Source organism: Dipodomys spectabilis, unplaced genomic scaffold (assembly GCF_019054845.1).
Source record: "Dipodomys spectabilis isolate Male_0828 unplaced genomic scaffold, ASM1905484v1 ptg000053l, whole genome shotgun sequence".
Classification (NCBI taxonomy): domain Eukaryota; kingdom Metazoa; phylum Chordata; class Mammalia; order Rodentia; family Heteromyidae; genus Dipodomys; species Dipodomys spectabilis.
In genome coordinates, this window is record NW_024870730.1 from 14,139,205 (window position 1) to 14,164,700 (window position 25,496).

Here is a 25,496-nt window from a genome sequence, read left to right on the forward strand (position 1 = left end):
TCTCCCAGATGAACTGACCTTGTAGTATAATACTGAAGTTGGACATTTCAGCAAGTTCCACAATTAAAATATGTCATCTTTCCTAGAAATTAAAAGGAAATGAATAAAAGGATTTAACTCAATACTCAAGTCATTTAACTGCTACCTGGCCTAGTTCACTTATTTATGCATTACAGGGGAGTGGCAAAGGAACATCTTTAAACTAATTAATTAATGGTTGAAAGGAGCTTTTAAAATTCCATGCAAGCTGGCACCGGTAGCTCACACCTGTAATTCTAGCTACTCAGGAGGCTGAGCTCTGAAGATCATGGTTCAAAGCCAGCCAGGGCAGGAAAGCCAGTGAGATTCTTATCTCCAATAAACTACTAGAAAACCAAAAGTGGTGCAGTGGCTCAAGTGGTAGAGCACTAGCCTTGAACTGAAGAGCTGAGGGACAGCACCCAGGCCCAAAGTTCAAGCCCCCTGATGGACAAAAAACAAACAGACAAACAAAAAACATTCAAAAGCCGGTGCTGGTGGCTCACATCTGTAATCCTAGCTACTAAGGAGGCTGAGATCTGAGGATCACGGTTCAAAGCCAGCCTGGGCAGGAACATCCATAAGACTCTTATCCCCAAGTAACCACTAGAAAACTGGGAGTGGCTCTGTGGCTCCAGTGGTAGAGCACTAGCTTTGAGCTGAAGAACTGAGGGATAGTGTCCAGGCCCAGAGTTCAAGCCCCACAACCAAAAAAAAAAAAAAAAAATCCATTCAAGTAATAGTCACTATTGCAAGGCTTCTGGAATTTAGGGAACCAAACTCCAAATTAAAGATTATACCTGATAAGTACATGGAAACACTTTAGAATTCGAAAGAACTAGTGATATCTTCTCTTTTTCTAATGCAGATTGAGAAGTGAGAAATTGTGAAAATGTGGAGTCCCTTTTAAAACCCATATAAGTCCAGATGCTCTGTAAGTGGTTACAATTTAGCAAACGCCTGCACATTAAAACAAAATCAAAAGATGGAAGCAAACTGGAGCTGGAGAAGAAGCAGGTGTGTAACACAAATGTTGTCAGCATAGGTGTAAACACACAATTCATTGTGCCCACAGAAGTCACGTGATTGGAGTTTACAGATGTCTATATAGAAAGAGCTCAATGGCTGCAAAAATAAAACAGCTTGACCCCTCCTAATTTTATATTTTTATTCATTGTTGATAGAAAACCTTTCTCAGACCTCTCGCCTGTGGATGGGAATCTTCCAGGCAAAGCAGCTTAATTTCTGTTTTCTATTCCTCCATGAATGGACCCTTGCTTTTAAAGGAGCCTGGGGCAACTACTGATCCTTATCACTACAAGAAAAATGTGGTGTTAATTCTTCCCTTTAAAAATTAATGCAAATTAAGCTATTGGAATAATAGCTGTAATGTGTTCTAAAAGAATGAAAGCGATCTTAACAGTAATGACAACAAAAATAGAGAAACAGCTTAAACAAATTTTTTGCCAATTTAAACAACTCCTGGGTTCAGTAATTATGGAAGGATGTTTTTGCAGATTAGTAAAACAACAACAACCAAAACACGTTTTGGGGGTCCAGACCTGACTTGGCTACTGTTTTCCTGCCTGAGTGGCACTTTAAAGCTTCCTGCATTGTGTGTGGTCCTGGGAGAGAGCAGAGCTTTCTAGACTGAAAGGCTGGCTGTATGTTCCAAATTGCTATGATCTGAGGGAAAGCAACAGAGATCATGGAGTTTAGGGCTATATGCTTAACTTAAAAGTCCAGAAGAGAAAGGCACCCCAGAAAATATATCTTCCAAAGATTGCCCTTTGAAAATGAGAACAAATATTTGTTCTTTATATTCCTATGCTACTCTTGTTAAAGATAATTCTCATCCCATTGAAGAATTAATTACAACCGAAATAGCATTCAGGATAATAATGGTTCTATACTAATAGAAACAATGGAGTTAATATAGTTCTTGAAGGAGAGACAGCTGTGTTCATCACACCTTTACATGATGAAAGCAAGAGTGGTGGAGAATTCAGTAAGCCTCTTCTATAGGCATTAGTTTTGGAAAGGTATTTCAGTCACAATGGCAGCCATCCTTGGTGATCTTTGGGCACAGAGACTCAGATTTGTGTATGTATTTGGCATCACTGGGGTCTTCTTGGGAACCAAAGGTTAGTTTGTAGCATGCTATTCTCTTGACATAAAAAAGGCAAATATGACAAATCTCTAATAAAATTGCCCTTTTAGATTCTTTCTTAATTCTTTTAAGCTCTGAAATGGCAGGAGACATGGGAATAGCAGAATCTCTTGAAAGGTTAGACTAATTAACAGAAACTTCAACAGAAAGGAAGGGAAATCTTAAAATTTTGCGCTACATATAAATTTTCTTACATTGCAAAAGAAAAAAAAAAACACCTAAGAACTTAAATCCTTCATAGAGGCCATCTTAGAAAATCCCAATTCCTAGTCTCATTCCAATGTCCTGTCTTCAACCTCTTACTCTATACTCTTCTCTGAACTCTTTGAGAAGTCCCTGTCCACTCACTGATTTAACTCCCCTACTGCAAGACACAGAAAGCACTCTCCAGATGAGCTGTCATTTTATCAATAATTCAGACCAGATTACCTTCAAATCTCTAATGATTTGGGTACAGACCAATGGAATAACTGACTGGAGGGTCTTCCAAATTGTTCTGATTCTATCATTATCATAAAAAAATCATTGTGAAAGCTCAGAGTGCAAAGATTAATAGGCCTTCCCCTGAGCACCCACAGATAGGCAGCACTTTTCAAATGAAGAGACTGAGGGTTTAAAGATGAGATGTATCTTGTCCAAAGGGAAAAGAATTGTTCACAGAGATAGAGCAAGCTGAATCTATTGTTTGAGCATTCAAGGCTCTCTCCATCTCATTCTTCCATTTTATATATAAAAAAAATTCCTTCTGGAATCTGTTCACAACTTGAAACACAGAAAATGTAGTGAGGTAAAAGGATCTTCTGAGCATTATTTTCATTACTACCTACTAATGTGAGCGTAACTCCACACCTTCTGTTGTTGACTTGTTTCTAATCCACCTACGTTCAGAAACAGAAACTAATAAATAGCACATCAATAGTTTCAGCATGCACCATGAGATAATAACCAGCATTTTTCCTCTTGCAGAAGCATGTAAGCATATAAAAGATAATTAAACCGGGCACCGGTGTCTCATGCCTGTAATCCTAGCTACTCAGGAGGCTGAGATCTGATGGTTCAAAGCCAGCCCTGGCAATAAACCACCAGAAAACAGGAAGTGGCTCTGTGGCTCAAGTGGGCTGAAGAGCTGAGGGACAGCACCCAGACCCAGAGTTCAAGTCCCATGATTGACCAAAAAAAAAAAAAAGATAATTAAATGAAATGAAGTAAGCATAGTCACTTATTTAACAAATTTGGAGGAAAATCAGTAAATTGAAAATCAGATCCCTTTTGAGGTTACATCAAGAGAAATCACAGAGTAGTAGCAAGAAGATAACATTAGAAGGTTTTATAGAATGTATTTTCTATATTTTATGCACTAGCAGATGAGATTAGTGACAATTTGTGCCATATCGTAAGATGAATGTCATCCAAGGTTAAAAAAGTTGACACTCTGATTTTCTTACAAGTACCTATTAATTCGTTAAATTAAAAAACATGGTTTAGTCATTAGATGTACAAACCTCTATTTTTTTAACTGATTCATACAACTAGTATCCACATGTTGAATATAAAAATATGAATATAAAAAATATAAATTAGGTGTAAGTATCATGATTTTATCATTAAGTTGTCATTTTAGGAAACGAGAGGAAAAGGTCTCAGAGTTTTAAAATGTCCTCGAATTCTAGTCTTCTAGGTTTAGTTTCCTTCCTCCCTTCTTGATTTTCAAATCCTGGTTTTAAGATGTTACTGGAGGTTAAAGATCACTCTACCTACCAGTCTTGGAATGTGTGTGCCCACATTTTAAAGTTTTTATTAGGTGTTCTTTTATTACTTTTATGTTCAAATCCCTGGTGGCCACACTCCAGTTTTAATAAGCAGGAAATCCTGCAAAGTGATTGTTCAGTGGTCGCATTTAACTAGCAGGCCAGTTGCTGAGCCAAAAGGTTGGCGGCTATACTCACTGGGGGAATTGGAAAGCAAGCAAGCTGGCTCAGCCTCCCCATTTTAAATGAAGGCTCTTTTATTCTACTGTCCATTCAGAATCAAAGGGATTTCAGAGCTCATTCACCACCATGGGAGAAGCGGGCAAAGGGGAGAGGTGCATTTTGCTATTCTGTATCAGGAAAACAGAAGACAGCTGAGCTCAGCATACTTGAGACAAGGCAGACATACAGAGTATTATTCTCACTGCAGTTTTTGTTATACTTTTCCTTATGAATGTCGAGTGTCATTCAAAAACTAAACAAGTCTCTTATCCTCAACAGGACCCAATAATGTGTTCCTGGCTTGAAAGGCACATTGGGGTTCATACTCTGTCCCATGGTTTATCTCAATTATGTGAATATTAATCTAGGCTGGGGAGAAAGCAGAGAGTTCAGGAAGGCCTCACAGGAATCCTGAGCAAATGCACTCATTAGTGTGTCTGACACTGGGAAGGAAGGAAGGTGGCAATGTTTCTAATACAGGAAATAATTGACAAGAGACACGAAGCCACTAAGTCAGACAGGTGCCAGTCCCATTGTGCAGTATGAAGCTAGGACATCTTTTTGAAATGTATCTTTCTCCTCAGAGAAGGAGGGGAACTAATTTGGGGTCTGCTTCCTCCTGTACTATACAGGTAGCGCAGCCCATAAAGTGCTTCTGAGGAAAGACAGAATGGGAGGGCTCATGGCAGATGTAGCCTTTGCCACAGCACAGGGGGGACTTCAGCAACACCTGAGGTTGACCAAGATTTGTAGGGAGCTAAATAATATAAATGGCCACAAATTCAGAAACATCGTAGCAAGTCTTGCACAAATAGACAGGTGCTCTCCTTTGAACGGTGTTGGCCAAGTCTGGCTTACTATTCTGATGGAGCATCTCACCTCACTGCTGCTCTGGATAGCCATGAAGAAGAGATCTCTACCACCCACCCACTCATACTGATGCCTTCACTCCTACTTAGAACTAAAGAACACCTTAACTAAAATGCTAGGTTAGAATAATACTGTGAGTCCCAAACTAACACTCATCTTCTCCTCCATCATTGTGGTCAATTGATTGCACATGCCAGGATAAGCATCTGAGCAAGATTTCAAACACTGGCTTTATGAATAGACTAAGAAATCAGCCTAATTCCCTGAGCAAGTCTCCCTAGGAACAGCTGGAGATCGTAGTTTAACCCTGCATCTCCTTCACCAAATAACAGACAGACAGACTGATGAGAAAGGGGAGGTCTTATTTGTTTCCTAGTTGTAGGTAGAACATCTGGAAAAATCAAAGCAGGAGAAATGAAAGTATTTGTTTCTCCCATCATTATCACCAATATGGAAGATCTTCTAAAATAAGGAGAAAGCAAGGAGGCAGTCTTCTCATTCATCAGTATGGCACAATCCTTCTTTCTTTGTTCTTTTTCTTTTCATTTCATTATATTAATATAGTATATAATATAGTATATTTATAGATTTATAGTAGATTTATATAGTATATAAATCTTTTAATGGATATATACTCATTCTCTTCTGTGGAATATAATCCCATCCTATTATATATAGTATATATTATATGTAATAATATGTGGCAATATTATATTATATATCATATATTTATACACATGTTAATGTAATATACATATCCAAAAAGATTATTGAGTTTAATCATTTAACCAACTTATTCACCTATTGTGGGGAATGAGTGGGAGGGTGAAGAAAATGTCAGGAAACATTCTATGAAGCCATCATAACCCTCATCCCAAAACCAGGCAGGGACTCATCAAAGAAAGAGAACTATAGACCCATTTCTTTGATGAACATTGATGCAAAACTTCTCAACAAAATTTTGGCCAATCGACTTCAACAATTCATCCAAAAAATCATACACCACGATCAAACAGGATTCATTTCAGGGATGCAAAGCTGGTTCAATATACGCAAATCAATTAATATTATTCATCACATCAACAGGAGCAAGAATAAGAACCACATGGTTATCTCAATAGATGCAGAAAAAGCATTCGACAAGATCCAACACCCCTTTATGATGAAGGTTTTGGAAAAATTAGGAATCCATGGAACATTCCTCAATACGATAAAGGCTGTATATGACAAACCTACAGCCAGCATTATACTCAATGGTGAAAAACTAAAGCCATTTCCTCTTAACTCAGGAACAAGACAAGGATGCCCACTCTCTCCACTTCTCTTCAATCTAGTATTAGAATGCCTAGCTACAGCAATAAGACAAGATGCAGACATAAAGGGGATCCAAATAGGGAAAGAAGAAATAAAACTCTCCCTCTTTGCAGATGACATGATCTTGTATTTAAAGAATCCCATAGACTCCACTCCCAAATTACTCAAGCTGATTCAAAACTTTGGCAAAGTAGCAGGTTATAAAATTAACCCCCAAAAATGAATGGCTTTTCTGTATGCCAACAATGAGAAAAGTGTGGCTGAAATTAGGAAAGCAACTCCATTTGTAATAGCCCCACAAAAAATAAAATACCTAGGAATTAACTTAACTAAAGAAGTGAAGGACCTCTATGATGAAAACTTTAAAATCTTGAAAAAGGAAATCAACACAGAACTTAAAAAATGGCAAAACCTCCCATGCTCCTGGATTGGAAAGATTAACATCGTGAAAATGGCAATACTTCCCAAGGCTATCTACAAATTCAACGCAATACCTATCAAAATTCCACCCTCATTCTTCAAGGAAATAGAAGAGGCAATCCAAAAATTCATATGGAACAATAAAAGACCCCGAATAGCAAAAACGCTCCTGAATGGAAAGAACACTGCTGGAGGAATATCAATACCAAACTTCAAACTCTACTATAAAGCCATAGTAATCAAAACAGCTTGGTATTGGCATAAGAACAGACCTCAGGACCAATGGAATAGAATTGAAAACCCAGAAATGAACCCACAGACCTATAGCCATCTAATCTTCGATAAGGGAGCTAAAACAATAGAATGGAAGAAAGACAACCTCTTCAGTAAATGGTGCTGGCAAAATTGGTTAACTACATGTAGAAAACTTAAGCTAGATCCTTATATATCACCCTGCACCAGAATCAACTCCAAATGGATCAAAGACCTTGAACTCAAAGCAGACACTCTGAAAACATTACAGGATGGAATAGGAGAAACCCTGGGTCTCCTTGGCTCAGGCCGAAATTTTCTGAATAGAGACCCGGAAACACAACAAATCAAAGAAAGGTTGGACAAATGGGATTGCATAAAGTTGCAGAGCTTCTGCAGGGCAAATGACATAGCTAGCAAGATCAATAGAAAGCCCACGGACTGGGAGAAGATCTTTACTAGCCATACAACGGACAAGGGTCTCATATCTAAAATATACTTGGAACTCAAAAAATTAAACCCCCCAACAACAAATCCTCAAAGAAACAACTGCCCAATAAATAAGTGGGCGAAAGACTTAAAGAGAAACTTCTCTGAAGAAGAAGGAAGGATGGCCAATAGACACATGAAGAAATGTTCAACATCCCTAGCCATAAAAGAAATGCAATCAAAACAACATTGAGATATCACCTCACTCCAGTTAGAACGGCAAAAATCAAGAACTCTAACAACAACAGATGCTGGAGGGGATGTGGACAGAAAGGAACCTTACTTCATTGTTGGTGGGAATGTAAACTTGTTCAAGCACTTTGGAAAGCAGTATGGAGGTTCTTCAAAAGACTCCACATAGAGCTCCCCTATGACCCAGCAATCCCACTTTTGGGCATTTACCCTAATGTTTACAAACAAGACCACACTAAAGCTACCAGCACAACTATGTTTATTGCAGCATTATTTACCATAGCTAAGATATGGAACCAACCCAGATGCCCCTCAGTAGATGAATGGATCAAGAAAATGTGGTATATATACACAATGGAATTCTATGCCTCCATCAGAAAGAATGACATTGCCCCATTTGTTAGGAAATGGAAAAACTTGGAAAAAATTATATTAAGTGAAGTAAGCCAGGCCCAAAGAAACGTAGGTCCCATGGTTTCCCTTATTTGTAATATCTAGTATATGTAGTAGTATATGTAGTATATGTAGTATATGAGTCAAGCGGAAAAGGTCAGATAATGTGATGTCAGGAAAATGAACCCTTAGATGTGTATTTTAATGTTTTTTTCTTTCATGCATGTGTTTCTAACACATTTATAAGATTATCTCTTTGTTGCTTTGTATGTCCCTCCCCTACAGTATAACCCTTGCTTTCACTATATTTGATGTCAGTATAACTTGTGGAGGAGATGGGGAAAAACCAGTTGTTTAAGGATACAGGTGGATCTGTTGCAACAATGAGAAGTACAAGTTGTCATGTCCAAAACGAACTTTACAACGTTGGTGCGGGGGGGGGGGGGGGCTGGAGGGGGGAGGAAGGTGAAGGATTGGGATTGGGGGGGAGGGGGAAGGCTGGGATGGGATGTGAAGGGTAAACAAAGGAGGAGGCTGCAATGCTTGGTAAGAAATGTACACATTATCCTGCCCATGTAATTGTAACTCCTCTGTACAGTATGTTCACAAATAAAATTAAATTAAATTAAAAAAAAAAAAGAAAATGTCAGGAAAGATTAACTTCAATATATACTTACTTGGTAAGACAACAGAAGTTTCACTCTCCATTGAATATGGCAGACAGGTTAATAAATATTCCCCTCACACAAATCAGATCTCAATGAAATTTCAGGAGACTGGCAGCAGAAAATAATAGGACATTTTCAAATTTCCAACATAACTGGAGATGCTAAGAGAGATGCTAATAAAATGAAGGAGTTTTGACCTTTGTAGATCAAGACACTAAACTTGCATATGATTTAACAAGAAAAAATAAAATACAGCATAATAAAATAATCAAGTTCAAATCACGTAATACATATTACAAGGTTCAGAGAAATGGGAGATTTCTGTCAAGGAAAACTCAGTAGAGGAAGTAAGAGGAAAAGGGAGATCATACAAAGAACACTACGACAATGAGGGCATTGATTGAATGGTAAAAAAAAAAAAAAAGAGAGAGAGAGAGAAAGGAAAACTTGGTATGGGCTGGAGACATCAATATTAAGGGTATGGAGAGAGAACACAGAGTTAAGATATAAATAGTTGTTAGGGGAAAGACAGAAAGAATCATTAAGATGGATGTGATAAGTATGGAGATTATAGTAGATGTCCTAGAACAAAAATCACTATCAAAATAAATAATGGCCAAGCCATCAAATTCCACCAGACATTTATCATTCTTTTTCTTATGAATATACTCCAGGAACTGGAAAACCTCTGGGCATGGATTGGAAGCATTCTATATCTCCATTTGTCTGCTTCTAGAGATGACAGAGGAAAAATTGCAAAATGGAGGACACAAAACAGGTGTCCTATCCCACAGGAAATACCTTACCCTTCTTCTTTTCCACCCTCCCCTTGAGAAGCCCCTGTAGGATGAGATGTCTAGAGTCAGCTCATGGGCCAGCATCTCTGTACACCTTGGGGCTACAGACTGGGTCCTGAGTTTTCTGAGGCAGAGTGATGACAGATGATCAGTCATTAGGTGGGCTGCTCCTTACTTGTGTGTGAGCTTTTCTTCAACCATGATACCATCTGATCACTAGGCTCACTGCACCAACCCTCCATCCATTATGCTATTACTTCTTTGGTCCACCTCTGAAAGTCTGTTCTAACTTCACAAGCACCACCTTACCTATCACCTAATATTTTTTATGTTTTGTTTTTGAGGGTTGGGTTGAGTTTTTTGATTTTGGGGGTTTTCTTTGTGCCAGTCCTGGGGTTTGATCTCAGGATCTGGGTACTACCCTTTAGCTTTTTCACTCAAAGCTGGCACTCATTCACTTGAGCATAGCTCTACTTTTTGGTAATTAATTGGAGATAAGAGTCATGGACTTTCTTGCCTGGGTGCACTTTCAATTCTCAGATTTCAGCTTCCTGAGTAGCTAGGATTATAGGTGTGAACCACAGACATTCAGCTTTTATTGTTGTTGTTCTAAGCTATGTAGTTGATAAGTAGTTTTCATGAAAAAAAATTCATGTTTTCAACATCAGATGTATAGGTTTTAGTCAATGTACTGAATTGTATGACCATCACCAAAAATCAAAATTTTTACCATATCTTGCAGATTTTTGTTTAACATTTTAATGTTTGACACGCTTGGAGTAAGAATGACTCAAACAGACAGCAGGGAGGATAGTGAACCCTAGGGGGGAAAGGTCATACCAGAGAGAGTGAAGTTGGGAAAGTAGGAGGTGTCCAACGTTGTCCATAATTTGTGTCTCTTCTAAAGGCTTCAGACCGCCTCAGAAGGTGATGTTGGAATGAACACAGGAAAGGGTGAGTACTTCACCACTGAAAAAGCCATTGAAGCACATTGGAACTAATTGCAAAAGGACTGGCCGCAAAGGGTAGAAAGCACATTTTTCCCAGCATGCCTCATAACCTAACACCACATCTTGTAGAGTTGATATTTAATCAAAGTTTGTCTCATTGAACTGAACTAAATTGAAACAGAAGGTATTAGAAGGTGAAAAAATATCTCATCAGAGGCAGTATCTTTTCCATTTCCTGATGGATCCCTGGTTTCCTTTTGGTAATTATCTCATCATACCATGAGCATTTACTAGGAGTCCAAGAAGCCATGGATCAACTTTTCCTTCTTTCCACTTGAGCACACTTACAAAGAATTTGAATACACTTTAAATCAATGTTTCCAGGTCCAAAGGAATGGTTAGACACTATTCATGGACAGTTTTCCTGTCCCCAAACAGAATCAATCTGCTGTGAGTACTATGCTTTCTCTTTCCACTGTCCTGCCAGAAACACCTGTTCCTACCGCCAGTATCTAGCTGACTGCTGATTCTACATATTCTTCCAACAGTTTCTTCAAGTGCATTGACTAAGTTGAAATGAGGAATGGAGGGGTTCTGCTGCTTGCAAGAACGCTAACCTCCTCATGGCCTTTAAAGACCACAGTGAGAGCTTATAAGGGTGGTTGGAGTGGCTTCCACGAAAGGATGTTTCTAGGTCAAAATCCGTGTGGCTACAGAAATTATTTCTGACAGAAAACGTGTCAAGGTTCATCCCAAAGTTTTGTAGGTTATATGTGTTTCTCCACGAAGAGTGTTTGATCATTTGAACCTCCACCCAGGTGGGTTAAGAAAACTGGTTGCACATTCCTTCTAAAACAGATCAACAGCACTGACTATTTTAAGATTTGCCATATGAGGATGAATAATTTTCACATGCTTTTCACTTCCCGGAGGGAACAGCCACCACGGCTTGTCAAGCAGTTGGTCTCACTGCTCAACCTCACGCACGTGCTGCCTGGGCAAGTGAATCCATCTCTTCAAGCACTGCTTCCTCTGTATTGGAAAGCCAGGGTTCTGAGTCAGCCCTGCTCAGAGTGAGCCAAGACGCTTTGATTCAGAATTATTTTCTGTCTTACCACACAGAGTTCAAAATGTCCAATCTCTTTTCTCTAGGGACAACGCCTGGGTAGTTAGAAGTTACAGTCTAGAGCTGCCTTATTAAAAACATTCATTTTTTTTAAAAACCATTGATCCTGAAATCATTGCACACCTCCAAAATAAATAAATAAATAAATGAATGAAAAGAAAGAAAGAGAAATCCATCAAGAAAGCAGCAAAACAGTGAGTGGTACAATATAACATGTTAATGCTAAATGCCAGCTTCGTGCTTCAATGCCCAATTTATTATGATGCAAGCACCAGGCAGATGACAGACATCAGATAAAATGAGGATTGAATAAAAGTGCTCCTGCATGAAAACTATTTATGAATTTCCATGCTGCTTGTCACTGAATAAAAGCAATAATCATTTGATAGATACACACTTTGTTACTGCTACTTCAAACTGATGCTTCTCCAAATTGCTACAACCCTTTCTGGTGTGAGAAGCACATCGCTTTTGCAAAGCGAAGTCATGGCTTAATGCACAAGAGCTGAGAAAGCAGCAAAAAATGTAGAGGACAGCAGTCCATTACCAATTGAAGGGTCACCAGAGGGAGACCTGGAATGCATTCCAGGTGGAAGAGACCTCTGAGATCACCTCCAGAGTCCTCTCCCACCACCCAGAGCCCAAGGCAGCCAGTTAGAACCCACTCTCTTCAGATAATGGGCCACGGTGTCATGTCACATCCTAATGCTATGATAATTCTCCTTGTATTTCAAAGACTGGGAATCTGAGCCAAGAACAGGAATACATTAAGAGGGCTTTATTCAGCTTCTGCCTGAATCCTTTCTCTGTCCCTTTTAGAATGGAAATATGTCATCAATAGTTCAGTTTTCTGAGGTCACAATGATAGGATAGTATCTACTGAGATTTCAGACAGAATCGTTTATAGATAAAAGAAGTCTCCTCCATAAAATAGACAGTTTTCAAATGGCTTCTCTCTACAGTTAGTAATAATTTATGCTTGGTGAACAGGAAAATATTCTGAATTTATTCATTTTATTGTGTGCTGCCTATCAAAAGGGCAAGCTGATAAAGAAAAGAAATGGGGGTGGGTTCCGTATTGGTATTTGCCAATCTGATATTAAGAAAAATATTTTTGCAATTCCTCTTTGTTTCAGACAAAGAAGAAAATTAACTCTGAAAGTGGCAGAACATAAAATTCCTATTATTGTCAAAGTCCAGTAACTGGCATTTTACCACACAGATAATTCCAGAGGCCAGTTTTCTTTTGTCCTCTGATGGAAATGTTGGTTCATTTTTTAGTCCTATTCAAACAATTATGTCGCAGCAGACGATCTCTGGTGATAAACCTAAAGTCTGGCAGGGTTTCATCACTGTAGTCGAATCCTGTCATATCTTCATAAACACCTCTCAGAGCTGGACAGCCAATTACTGTGCTTTTCTACCATGCAGGACATGTTTAGTTTCAATCATCATTATTTCTGAAGTGCAACTGTATTCCTTGCATGGCTTCAGGATATGTTTTAAGGTCTTTGGGGTTTTCAAACTCCACCTTGAAATGGGTAATGTTTCTAGAGAGGTGTTAAAACTCCTTACATGTAAATAATCACTCAGAGGACATCTGTAATTTTCTGCTTCATGTGGCAGACAGGGCATTAAGTAAAGCGTGAAGTTTAGAAAATTAACTGGAATTAAAACCCAGATAAGAAGAAGTCTTAACTCAGATGTACCCTCTTGTCTTTCCAACATATCAGATAATGAAGTCATTACCATACATTAGCGTGGAATTTGAGACATTTGAAAGGGAAAAGGGAATTTGGCAAGTTCATTTTATGGTCCTGATTATATATACATAAATATGTACATATATTCGTATATGCATGTATAATATATACATTATTTATATATCATATATATATCTCACAACACTCTAGCTAAAAGCCTCATATAATACAGTGTAATGATACTATGGCTCATTTATAAGAATTACAACTTAATCATTAAATGCTGAATTTTAGACACAAAAGCTTTTTTTTCTGAGCCTACTTCTTTTCCCCACTTAAGTCCCAAAGAATCTAGACAACACCACCAACTGAGAATTCCTGATTGTTGTTGGGTTAAACCACAAATTTCAAAATAATCAAGCTAGGGTACACAACAACCACATCCTGGACCCTTAGAAGCCAAGAAAACCCAGTGATGAATGTTTTTCTTCATCCCACAGGAATCTGTAAGAAAGGGAATGACCCTACCACTCATCAGTATGGCAACAGATCCCCTGGTTTAGGGATTCTTTGACCTTGCCTCCCCATCAGACCCTGTCTCTAGAAAAGTCCTTACAGGCTTCTCTGAGAACCCAAACCACCTGTGAGCTCAACAACAACAACAAAAGTCTTTCTCCAGAAAACCTGCTTTCTGCAGGCCTACCACCCTCCTCACATTTGGAAACAGATGGGAAGTAGAATTACTTCCCATTACTTCCCAATTACACAGTGGCTGAAAGCCTAGAGACTTGGATAAAAGACGTTGGATAAAAATGGCTTCCATCAAGCCAGGCTTCACAGATCCTCCTGTGATTCCTTCATTGCTGTTGCTCCAAGAGTTAAAGATTTGGAGTCTTTTGTTTTTATGTCTGAGTATTTTACATAAGGTGTCTATGTAAGGATGGAGCCTGATCAAATATGTCCATTCCTTGCCCTTGTTCCTCCAAATATCATGGAAATCCTAATTCTACAAACCTCTTTGCTCATGACCTTGGTTTCATTGGAAGGGATTTAGTGAAAGATCTGATCTGAGTACACGGCAGGTATTCAGTTTGTCCCAAATTCATATTTACACCTGGTTCTCCATCCATCTCCATTGCTTCCCCTTCCCCCACCAAAGAAGCATCAGAACTAGACATTCTTGGCTGTAGATCATACATAGTTGGGCTTAAATTTCATCTCTGGGTCCCACCGTATTTAGATGTCAGTTCCTTGAGTAAATTATCCCCATCTTTGGGTCAAGTTCCTCAATTATAAAAAGCTGACATGGAGAGGCAATACAAAGCAGGCACTTAGAATTGTACCAGGTACGTTCTTCATATGGAGAAAAGGCTAGCTATTATTATTATCATTGCATCCATAGGGACCGTGTGCAGAACTGAGTAAAATGTCATCTATGGGAGATCTGGTCCATCAAGAAGAATACAACAAACAGGAGTGCTTTTTCTCTTGAGAAAAATTAAATCATTCTTAATCTTTCTGGGCTGACATTCAGAAAGTGGAGACTTTGGAACTAAATTCAGATGCTTCTCTATGATCACCTAATAATTACAAGCCCCTCTCTCCCCACAGCCCCACCAGAAAAGCCCCTGAATACTTTGTATTCTCTCTCCCTCCCCCACTTTAATTCCAATTCTCTTGGATATTCTTACTCCCTGGATTTCTTATCCCCTAACACTCAGATGTCTTTTCAGTTTCTTCCTGTCATCTGGTTTCAAGGCGGATCACAAGCCCTGCCCTTCATCTCTTAATCCATTTACTTCTTTCCTCCTCTACCGCTCAGTTCTCTCACTCTTTCCTGAAGCACTTGGGATTTGCAGCGACAAAGCAAATACATTTATGTTTAGACCAATTTTGTCTGGGTACATTTACAATGCAGAATGTACCAACTGGGTACATTTACAATACAGAAATCAGGAAGGATTGGTGTGTTTTATCACAAGAAATTAAAGCTATTATCTTACGATTTGATAAATATGAGCAACAAAAAATGAATTTGCTGAATAATTTCTTCCTTCACTTACTAGTTCTTCTGTCTGAATTTCCCAGACAATAGGATTTTCTAATGCAATACATTCATCCCAGCATGATATTGAAAAAAGACAATTTATTAGAGTAAATTCTTGGAGATATGATATGAGTAGGAAACAAATGTCCAGATTTCAGAAACATTGTTTAAAAAAATAACCATGATATCTGGGCTTCAGTGGTTCACACCCTCTCTTTCTGAGAGCCAAAGAATCACAGTTAAAAATTACCCAGAGCTGAAAAGTCCAAGATACTCCAGGTCACTTAACCAGTAAAGTGCCAGATTAGGTGCATGGTAGAGTGCCAGCTGTGCGCAAGCAAGCCAAACAAACATGGAGCCCTGAGTTCAAACTCAGTACCCATAGGGGAAAAAAAAATAGTACAATGAGTGTAATTTTTCAAATATCTTCAGATCATACATGTAATGCAGAGGAAAAATAGATACATTTGTTTGCTTCTTGACTTATGGCTGAAGAGCAAGCCATGCAGGATTTTTATGACCTGGCTAGTGATGAGTGCCTTCAGGGAACTATTAACTCTGTCCTTGTAGATAATGCCTGATCCTAGTCAAAATTAGAAATTGCTTAAAACCAGGAAAAAAAGAGCATTTCATTCTTAAAATAGGCCATTAGTGATATTGGATAGTTTGTTATACTGTAATGTAATATTGAAATTCCTAGAGGCAACTGATTTTCAGTAGTGAATTAAAAAGAGCAAATCAAAACTGAGCATTTGAAGAATGACTACAAAGAACCTCGGGTAGCTAACAATTTTATTGGTTGTATGTTAGTCATTGACCTTTGGAAAATAAATTCGTTAACTCTAAATGCAAACAAAGGGAGATTGACTATGTGGTAAGTAGGAAGCGGTGGATGAGAAAGTAGTATCTATTTTGATTGGGATGTAAAGAGGGAGTGCCTATCTCCCTCTTTACACAAAATGTCAGAATAATAACCATCATCCTCCAAAGAAAAGAAAGGGACTAAAAATAACAAGACATAGATTTGGTCCTTAAAACTGATAAGCACTGGAACATAGGGTAATATGGGTAAATACGTACAGTAAGATTTTCACCTGCCTCACTACATGGTAAATGCAACCTTTCACAACCTTTCTCTAGGAATGCAGAATTCCAAGAACGACATGCATAGACAAAATAACATAGTCATATACCCTATAGTTAGAGAGAAACTGATTTACCGGCTACCCATTCCAACTGAATTTTTTTAAATTCAATGCTTTTGTTTCTGTACCTGACATCAGGCTTAGTGTAAATACCTGTTTGAAAGAGTGCAACTTCATCAGCTGTAACTGGGGAGTGAGTCACCAACAGCTCTAATTACATAAGTACAAAACTCTGTGTGCCTACAGGCTTACAAATATTAACTTGCTTCTCATCATTTGTATCTGAGAATCCCAGCAATGGTTCTTTCTCTAAATACAGTACCTGAATGTTAAAAATATGGGAAACTCATGGTTTCAGTAAACGTATCTTCAGTCAGTCTTCAATTTCCTTTCTCAAGTTACTGTAATCATTTCAGCCCTGTTTGCTTTCTCTCCTCCCCTCCCCTCCACCCCCAGTCCTGTTTTCCTCAAGACAGGCAAGCTCTCCAAGGACATGGTGATATTTCTCTTGGCTAAATGCTGGGGATATTATCCAATGCATGGTACAATAAGCTAATATTTCACCACAAGTTTAAAAACAAAAGAATACAAGTAGAGGTTGTTAAGAAACATATTCAGGTTAAAAATTGAATCCCTAGAACTGTAAATATCTGCAATCAATCAATATAGATGACTTCAAATATTGTATATAAATCAATGCCTTTTCCTAGTCTCTAGTCTGATTAATAGGGTTCCCTATTAAAATGTCTATCCCACCCTAAATATGGATAATATCTAATTCTGAGTTTAGATCAGGTCCCTTGAGTTCTTGAGATTGGATAAATGTCTCAAAACATCAGCAAATAGATCTTAAAGTGCGACAGCAATCTATAAACCATCCTGATGACTTGTCAATAAGAGGAGAGGGAGAGGATGAGATTGCAAAGCAAGCAACCTTTGCATGACCTCAACCCTCCCCCAGCCCCAGAAAAGTAATAAGAACTGGACCGATCTCAGTTCTTTGTTTGTGGAAGCTGAGAATAAGAATTGTGAGCCCTTGTATCCCCACAGAGGCTTAAAGTAACCACATCTCCTGCAGTTCAAATTACTTTGTATTTGGTGACTCAAGGTTCAAGTAGGTAAGATATTGCCACGTTCAAGAATTCAGAAATAATTCACACTATCACTACACTGAGCATGACAGCCGGAGAGGGTGAAGGAGACTCGGCAGGTGTGGGCAGACAGGCCCAGGGGGATGTATTTCAAGGAGTAAGGCAGACTAAGGAATAGAAACTACTTGAATAATTTCAAAGACTCTGAGATTTTTTTTGCTACCATTAAAATGACAAGAGAGAACCTGATATGGAATTAGTAAACCAGGTTTTCTAATAGGTCCCAATACTGATTTATTTTGTGATTAGCCTTGGGCAAGTTTTCCAGTCTCTCAGTTTTCCTATCTACAGATTGATTTAAACAATGTCTAAGTTACAGACATCTCCTAAAAGTCTATGGTTCTCTTATCCTCAGAGATAGAAGAAAATTGATATTAACTATAATCATACAAGTTGAAAAAAAATTGAGTTTCCCCAACCTAGCTAATGATCCTTCATGTGCAGAAGGAGGAATATTCAGAGGGGCAGGCAGACAGAAGAGCTCGAGTGAGACCCGGAGACGAGGCAGGACAGAAGTTTACTTACACCATATCCTCTTGCTTGCAAAAGTGCTTAGCACCATAATCTCAAGGTAAGAGGCCAGGAGGAAAACTACATCTTCACACTAATCAAAAGTGCAATACCTTTGTGAATCACCATAGAGACCAAAGGGAAGTTTGCCCAAACAAAGGTCAAAGACTGGCAAAGTAGACGTGGCATTGTGGTAAATTCCTACAACTCAAAGAGATTAGCCCCATACAGTGAGACCTTGATTAGTTTCCACAACCTTTTCTTGTAGTAGGGGCCATATCGTACCTGTTTCAGTATCACCTGGCTACAAATTATAAATTCTTTTTGAATCAGAATCTCTGGAATGGACCAGGACATCTAGATCAGGACATCGAAGGCCTTTAAGTTTTACCTTTCCTATTTTACCATCTGGATGCAAAAGACATCCGCTACTAGAAAGATCACCTGATAGGAAAATCCTGGACTGAATCATTTCACAAAAGAACCAGCTACCAACAAGTAATCTCTGCTCCCAATGGCTATCTCAACAAGAGCTGGGATTATGTTAGATAAAGCTTGAATTAGACTTAGTCCAAGTTATAATTGGCAGGAGTCTAGTAGCATCTTACCCTGACTAGGTGTCTAGACTGAGTAGAAACTATAATCTTTCCTCTATTTCTTTTCCCATCAGATGTTCCTTAGAGAAATCTATAATTCCAAATTCCACCACCTGGCTGCACAACAGTTTAAAATCTGGCAAGTACCCTTTTGCAAAAAGCATCCCACAAAATAACAAGGGCAGAGAATCCAGCCAGCCATGATCCAGATACTACTCAGGTGGTATCTGTAAGACAAAGGCCTACATTTAGGTTCTTCAGGTAGTTTAAAAATAAAAATAAAACAGAGTCCCTGAGCTCCAGAAGCTGACAGGATAAAACTCTAACCTAGGTGTTACAAAACAGATGGATGTAGAATGTTGTTACACTAGCAAAACAAAAGGAAGATTAATTCCACACAGGACACTTGGGAGGGATAGAGCAAGGAGCCATGTGTAGAAGGAAGAATATCCAGAAGTGCAGGCAGACAGAATAGCTCAAGCTAGGCGCTGAGATGAGGCGGGACAGAAGTTTACTTACACCATATCCTCTTGCCTGCAAAAGTGCTTAGCACCATAATCTCAAGGCAAGGGAATTGTACAGTCTCACTACCCAAGCTTCTTAGCCTTTTCCTTTAAAAAAAAAGGATAAAAATGCAATTTTTAAGCAATAAACTTGCCATTAAACACTGCCTGTGATATTGAGCAAGCAAAGGGAAGGGTATATTTTGAAGCAGAGAAGATATAGCAGGCCAAATCCACAATTTGCCAAGAAGATAAATATGGAGGCTAGATAATTCAAATAACTTTTGGGTAAATGAGCTACCAAACAGGGTGGGGCCTTAGCTCAGAGGTGTGAGACACCCAGTAGGCGTTCAGTAAATGCTTGTTGAATGAATGGTCTCTATATTGTACGTATGCCTTGCCATGATAACCTGTGCCAGGAATATTGTTAAAAATTCATTGGTTCTCTCACCCTAATTTAGTGACTCATTCTGTCCTTCCCACCCACATACCATCAGAGCCCAGAAATTTCCTAAGGCTGAGCTAGAAAATATGTATTTTTTAATATTTAATATTTAAAGGCTGTTCCAAGCTGGGAGTCCTACATATACCACTCTGCCTTGGTTTTTACCACACTCACCAAAAAGAAACAGGAAGGCACCGACCTCCACATAGTTATCCTGTTAATCAATGCCAGTGTTAATGTGCTTAACATGGTGAGAACTATAAAATCATTTTCCATGTATAGATCTTTAAAGGTCTATATGCATAAATTAATTTCCCATAGTGCTGCAGAGCTCTAATTATTTTTTAATTTATACAAATACATGCAATTAAACTGCCATTACAATGCAATTAAGATGCCAGCATAATTAAAAGGCAGAAAGAAAGAAATGTATAAATCTGTTCAGGGATCCCTTTGATTTCTTCTTCAGTTTCATGAATGCCACTTATGATTTACACTTGAAAGCCTTATCTTCCTTTGTAAAGCCATCCCATAATCCACATACCTTAGTATGTGAATTCGCTTATATCTGCAGGGTATTATGATAAACAGTGAAGAGAATTGACCAAAACAGAATTCCCAGACAAAAATTAAGAAAGAGGGGAAAAAAAGAAAGAGGGAAAATTGAGACCCCACTGTCTAGAGGAGTCAAATGCATGGAAGGGGTGAGGTAGAAAAGTGGACGGAGGAAGGGTGGAAAAATACAGTCATTATATTCGATGTATATTATGTAATAAGTTGAATTCAAGGGATGGATGGGAGTGGAAGGGGGTTAGAATCATGGAAGCTGTGATATTGATCAAGATGCATTGTACACATAATCTGACTTGTGGAATTGAAACTGCTTTGTGCCACTATTTAATAACATTTTTAATTAAAAATTTCTTTGAAAAATGCACGTACAGGGCTGGGAAGGTGGCTCAGTGGTAGAGTGCTTGCCTTGCATGCCTGAGGCCCTGGGTTCGATTCCTCAGCACCACATAAGCAAAAAGAAAAAAGCCGGAAGTGGCGCTGTGGCTCAAGTGGTAGAGCGCTATCCTTGAGCTGAAGAGCTAAGGGACAGCGCCCAGGCCCAGAGTTCAGGCCCCACAACCGGATCCAAAAAAAAAAAAAAAAAAATGCATGTGGAATTTAGGTCTTCCAATACCTCTTAAATGCTGACAGGATATATTTACATATTTCCCTTACCAGAGCTATGATCCCCTATGCTCTAAATTCTATGTCCATGAAGACATTTAGTCATTACATACCAATCTGAGTCACCCATCATACACAACAGATTTAAAAACAAAAGCAAAAACAAATTGGAAACTAACTTCTGCTAAGGAGCTCTATTTTTCTTTAGCCTTTTATAGATAAAAGTGTTCATTAGGAGTAGAAACAGGGAAACAAACAATAAGCAGTCAGGTGACATGCTAGAAACTCAACCCTAAAATGCTAGGTTTGATTAGATTATTTTTCATATAGCACATGTTTATTGAGCCCTGCGAGGCTGTGGGTATATAAAATAGCACGTGGTCCCAGTCCTCTGGGAAAGTGTGGTTAGGAGGACAGACGAGATAAGTGAAAACTCGTTGCCACACTCTGGGATCAATGCTACAGGGGCCACAGGCATTTCAAGGATACAGAAAAATTACAAATAATAAAGAGCTCTTCAGAAAGGAAGAAGTGTCCCGCTGTGTCTCTGTAGAACAGTGGTTCTCATCCTCCATGTGGCGTCTTTACTGTTATCTCAGTGCTAAAGGGGCACAAGCTGGTACCTCAGGATAGAGGTCAGGAAAGCCAAGCATCCTCATCCAAGCTCAATTCCCCACACAAAGAGCTGCCCTGCTATTCACTGGGTTTTCAAGTGCCGACTGCCATACTAGGCATTGAAAAAGTAAACAGTGTGTTTATAACCAGGTGTGGTGGTACACACCTGTAATCCCCGCACTTGGGGGATTATAGTTCATTTGAGGCTAGTCTAGGTTACACAGTAACACCCTATCTGACCTCTCAAAAAATTATAATTATCTAGGAGTAGAGACTAATTCAGCTTTCCATATAAACTACAAAGGATATGTTCTGTTTTCTTTCAGGTTTGGCATAATTCTAATATTCAGAAATAACTTCATTTCCCAGGACTTCAAGTGCCTGATAAAATAAAAGGAAAATGCATATCATTTTGTTCAGAACTTTAGTTTCTTTGGTTTTGGTTTTGTTTTGGTTTCAGTGCAGGAGCTTGAACTGAGGTCTTCACACTTTCTAGGCCTGTTTCTACTGCCTGAGTCATGTGTCTATTCTCAACAACTACATCTTTAAGTATTACCTCTTCACTGTGTTCCCTCTATTCTCTTTCTGGAACTCTTATCAGACCTAAGTTGGGGCTTCCTGTTCTATCCTCAGTAGTTCTCAATTTCTCTTTCTTTATGTTCCATTTGAAGTGCCTTGCCTCTGCCCTGTAGTGTTATTTACATTTGAATTCTCAGTCAATGGCCTTTGAGATGGATAAGTAAATGTTTGGTGCTTTACTCAGTGCTATCTACTTATGGTAAACTTTGTGAAGGGAAAAAAAAAAATCCATGTATGCTCTGAAGAAAACCGCTTGCTTGAAAACAGCATTGCATAAGAATTCTTGAAGTGTTCATGAAATAGACAGGATCCTTTCTCAAAAATTTCTCTAAAAAACACAAACATCCTATAGGGTTTGATGACCCAGAGGAGCTTCAAGGTTTTTGCTATATAGCAGAGCTAGGCTGGACACAGTTCAGATCAAATTCTTCGCTAGCCTTGTCTCATTGGAGTCAGTAGTCTTGGATCGCCACTGTGTCTTTGTTAGTTAAAGCCTTAGCATAACAGTGATACCAGCCGTTATCCAGCCTTTGTGAACATTGGCCTCTACAGTTTTTTCAATGTGACTGGACTTCATGAGTTCTGGATAAGTAATCTCTCTTTGATAGCTAGTGTGTACCTCATAATGTTGCATCTTAAAGGCTACAGAACCAAGCTTTTAAAACTTCAATGGTATATCTTATTTGGAATAATCTTTATGAACCTATTTATACCATATGAAGAAAATGCAAAGCCCAGATGAAGAGAGACTTAGAAGTTTGATAGCTAACTCTACACTGTACAAACAATGCAAATATATTAAAGTGCACCACGCATGACTCACACAACTCATCCACTGTTCCCAAACACACACACACACCTCTTTAACCATAGTAGCCATTCCAGGAACTTTATCTGATTCATTTGAAACCATGATTCCCTGCAAGTTTGGAGAGTCAGTTCTCCTGTTTATTGTGTTATGTGGTTCTCATTCATAGTATATTATTAACTTGTCTATTTTTCAAACTTGGATTGCGTGCTCATCTTCAATAAGTTTTGTTCTGTTGAAATATTCTGCCACAGGGGTGAAGGTTATTTCCCCAAAGTGGTTTTACAGTTGGTTGTTGGGATAAAACCTAAGAGCGCATAGCAAGTTTCAGTGAATTTGTTGGCTGGAGGGTATCCAGACTACACAGAATTATCATTTCAAACCTTTTCTTTTTCTTTACTCACAGACAGGTAAGCTTTCTCATCGTCATTCTCTGTTGGTAGGTGGACTATTTTTTAGTCTACTTTTTCACAGATGGTGAGGGCTTCCAAAACCCAAGCTTTATAGCAAGAATTTTCTTTCAAAGTCTACTTATGTAGGCCCAATCCTCATTTCCTCTTCCTTGCAGTACTGAGGCCTTCCTGCCTCAGCCTCCAGGGAGGGCTTAGCATCAGCTCAGATTCACACTTCTTTGATTTATAGTTCCCTCTTTATTCATAGGATCTGGAGGTTTCTATTTTTCATAAATACAATGATATATTCCTGAGAATGATTATTGTACTTTAGCATATAAAGAAGCTAAAGAAGGATTTTTAGACTGTTATTTTTACCAGTTGGCTGATTCCAGAAATTTTCAATTTTATTTTTTATGTACAATTCTCTTTTTGCATTTAATAGAAAATACCTTTTAGATTGTTAGTGAAGAAAATAGGTAAGGACTCCACATCTCTCCTCTATCATTCTCTGAGAATGTTATGAGGATCTAAATCCCAAACCAGGTGTAAAATTCACTTCAGATTCAAATACATTCATTTTAGTTAAATTATGTAATTATAATAAGTAATTGAAAGAAAGACATTTGGAAACGTACACCCAAACATGCACACACACGACACACATGTACATATATGCACACACACCTGATTTTTTTTTTATACAACTCAACTGGTAGAAGTAGAAATTGAAGGCATAGTGGAATGCATCTCGCTGGCCAGGCAAATTAGGCAGACTACAGATACCAAGCAGTCTTGTTTATTAGAATGGAGAATGTTTTAAATCCAACAAGATAGCTGAAGATTAACAAGAAGGCTATTATGATAACATTAAGAAATTGGGTATAATAAAAATGTATGGTGGAAAAAATACAGCCTCTTCAATAATTGGTGTTGGGAAAACTGGACATCCATATATAGAAAACTAAAATTGGATCCCTGTTTGTCACCATGTACCAATATCAACTCAAAATAGATTAAAGACCTCAATGTCAGTCCTGAAACTTTTCAACTACTGCAAGATGGAGTAGGAGAAATATTAGAACTTATTGGCATAGACAGGAACTTTTTGAAAAAAGTAGGAAGGACACAGCAAATAGAAGACAAACTTGACAAATGGGATTACATCAAAATAATAGGTTTCTGCACAGCAAAGGACATAGTTTCTATACTAGAAAGACAGCCAACAAATGGTAGAAGATCTCTATCAGCTATACATCTGACAAAGTCCTAATATCCAAAATATACAAGAAGCTCAAAAAATTAACACTTTTCCCCAAACTAACAAACTAATCAATAAATTGGCAAAGGAACTAAAGAGACTCTTCTTAGAAAAAGAAGATTGGGAAATAAAACACATGAGGAAATGCTCAACATTCCTGGCCACAAAGGAAATGCAAATCAAAACAACATTAAGATTCTATCTCAGTCTATTTAGATTGGCCAACATCATAAATTCAAACAACAAATGTTGGCAGGGATGTGGGGAAAAAGGAACCCTATTTTACTGTTGGTGGGAATGTAAACTAGTACAACAACCCTGGCAGGCAATCTGGAGGTTCCTCAAAAAAATAAACATAGATCATCCCTACAACCTAGTCATACCACAACTGGACATCTACCTAGAACATTGCAAGCCAGGATACTATAAAGACACTTATACATCCATGTTCATTGCTGCACTAGTCACAATAGCCAAGTTATGGAAACAGCACAGATGCCCTACAATAGACAAGAGGATACAAAAATGTGGCACACAATGGAATTTTACTCATCCTTAGAAAAAAAATAGCATGTGATTTGCAGAGAAATGGATGGACCAGAATAAATCACGGTAAGTGAGGTAAGCCATGCTCAGAGAAGCAAGCAGCACATACTGTCTCTCATATATGGAAGCTAGATCTAAAATACAACTGGACATAATAATTTCTACAGAACTCTAGGCTTTCACACACAAACAGTGACACTAAATGAGGGTACTCTCATGTGGAGGAACCCAATGGCATAACTCCCTAAACATTTAAAATACTGCTAACCAAAACAAATTCCAGGAAATAGAATTATAGGGGGGGGGGGGGTCTTGGTGGTGATGGTGTTTGTTGTTGTTGTTGTTTTCTTTTTATGGAGCACAAGGGGCACAGAAAAGGAGGGAGGAGGG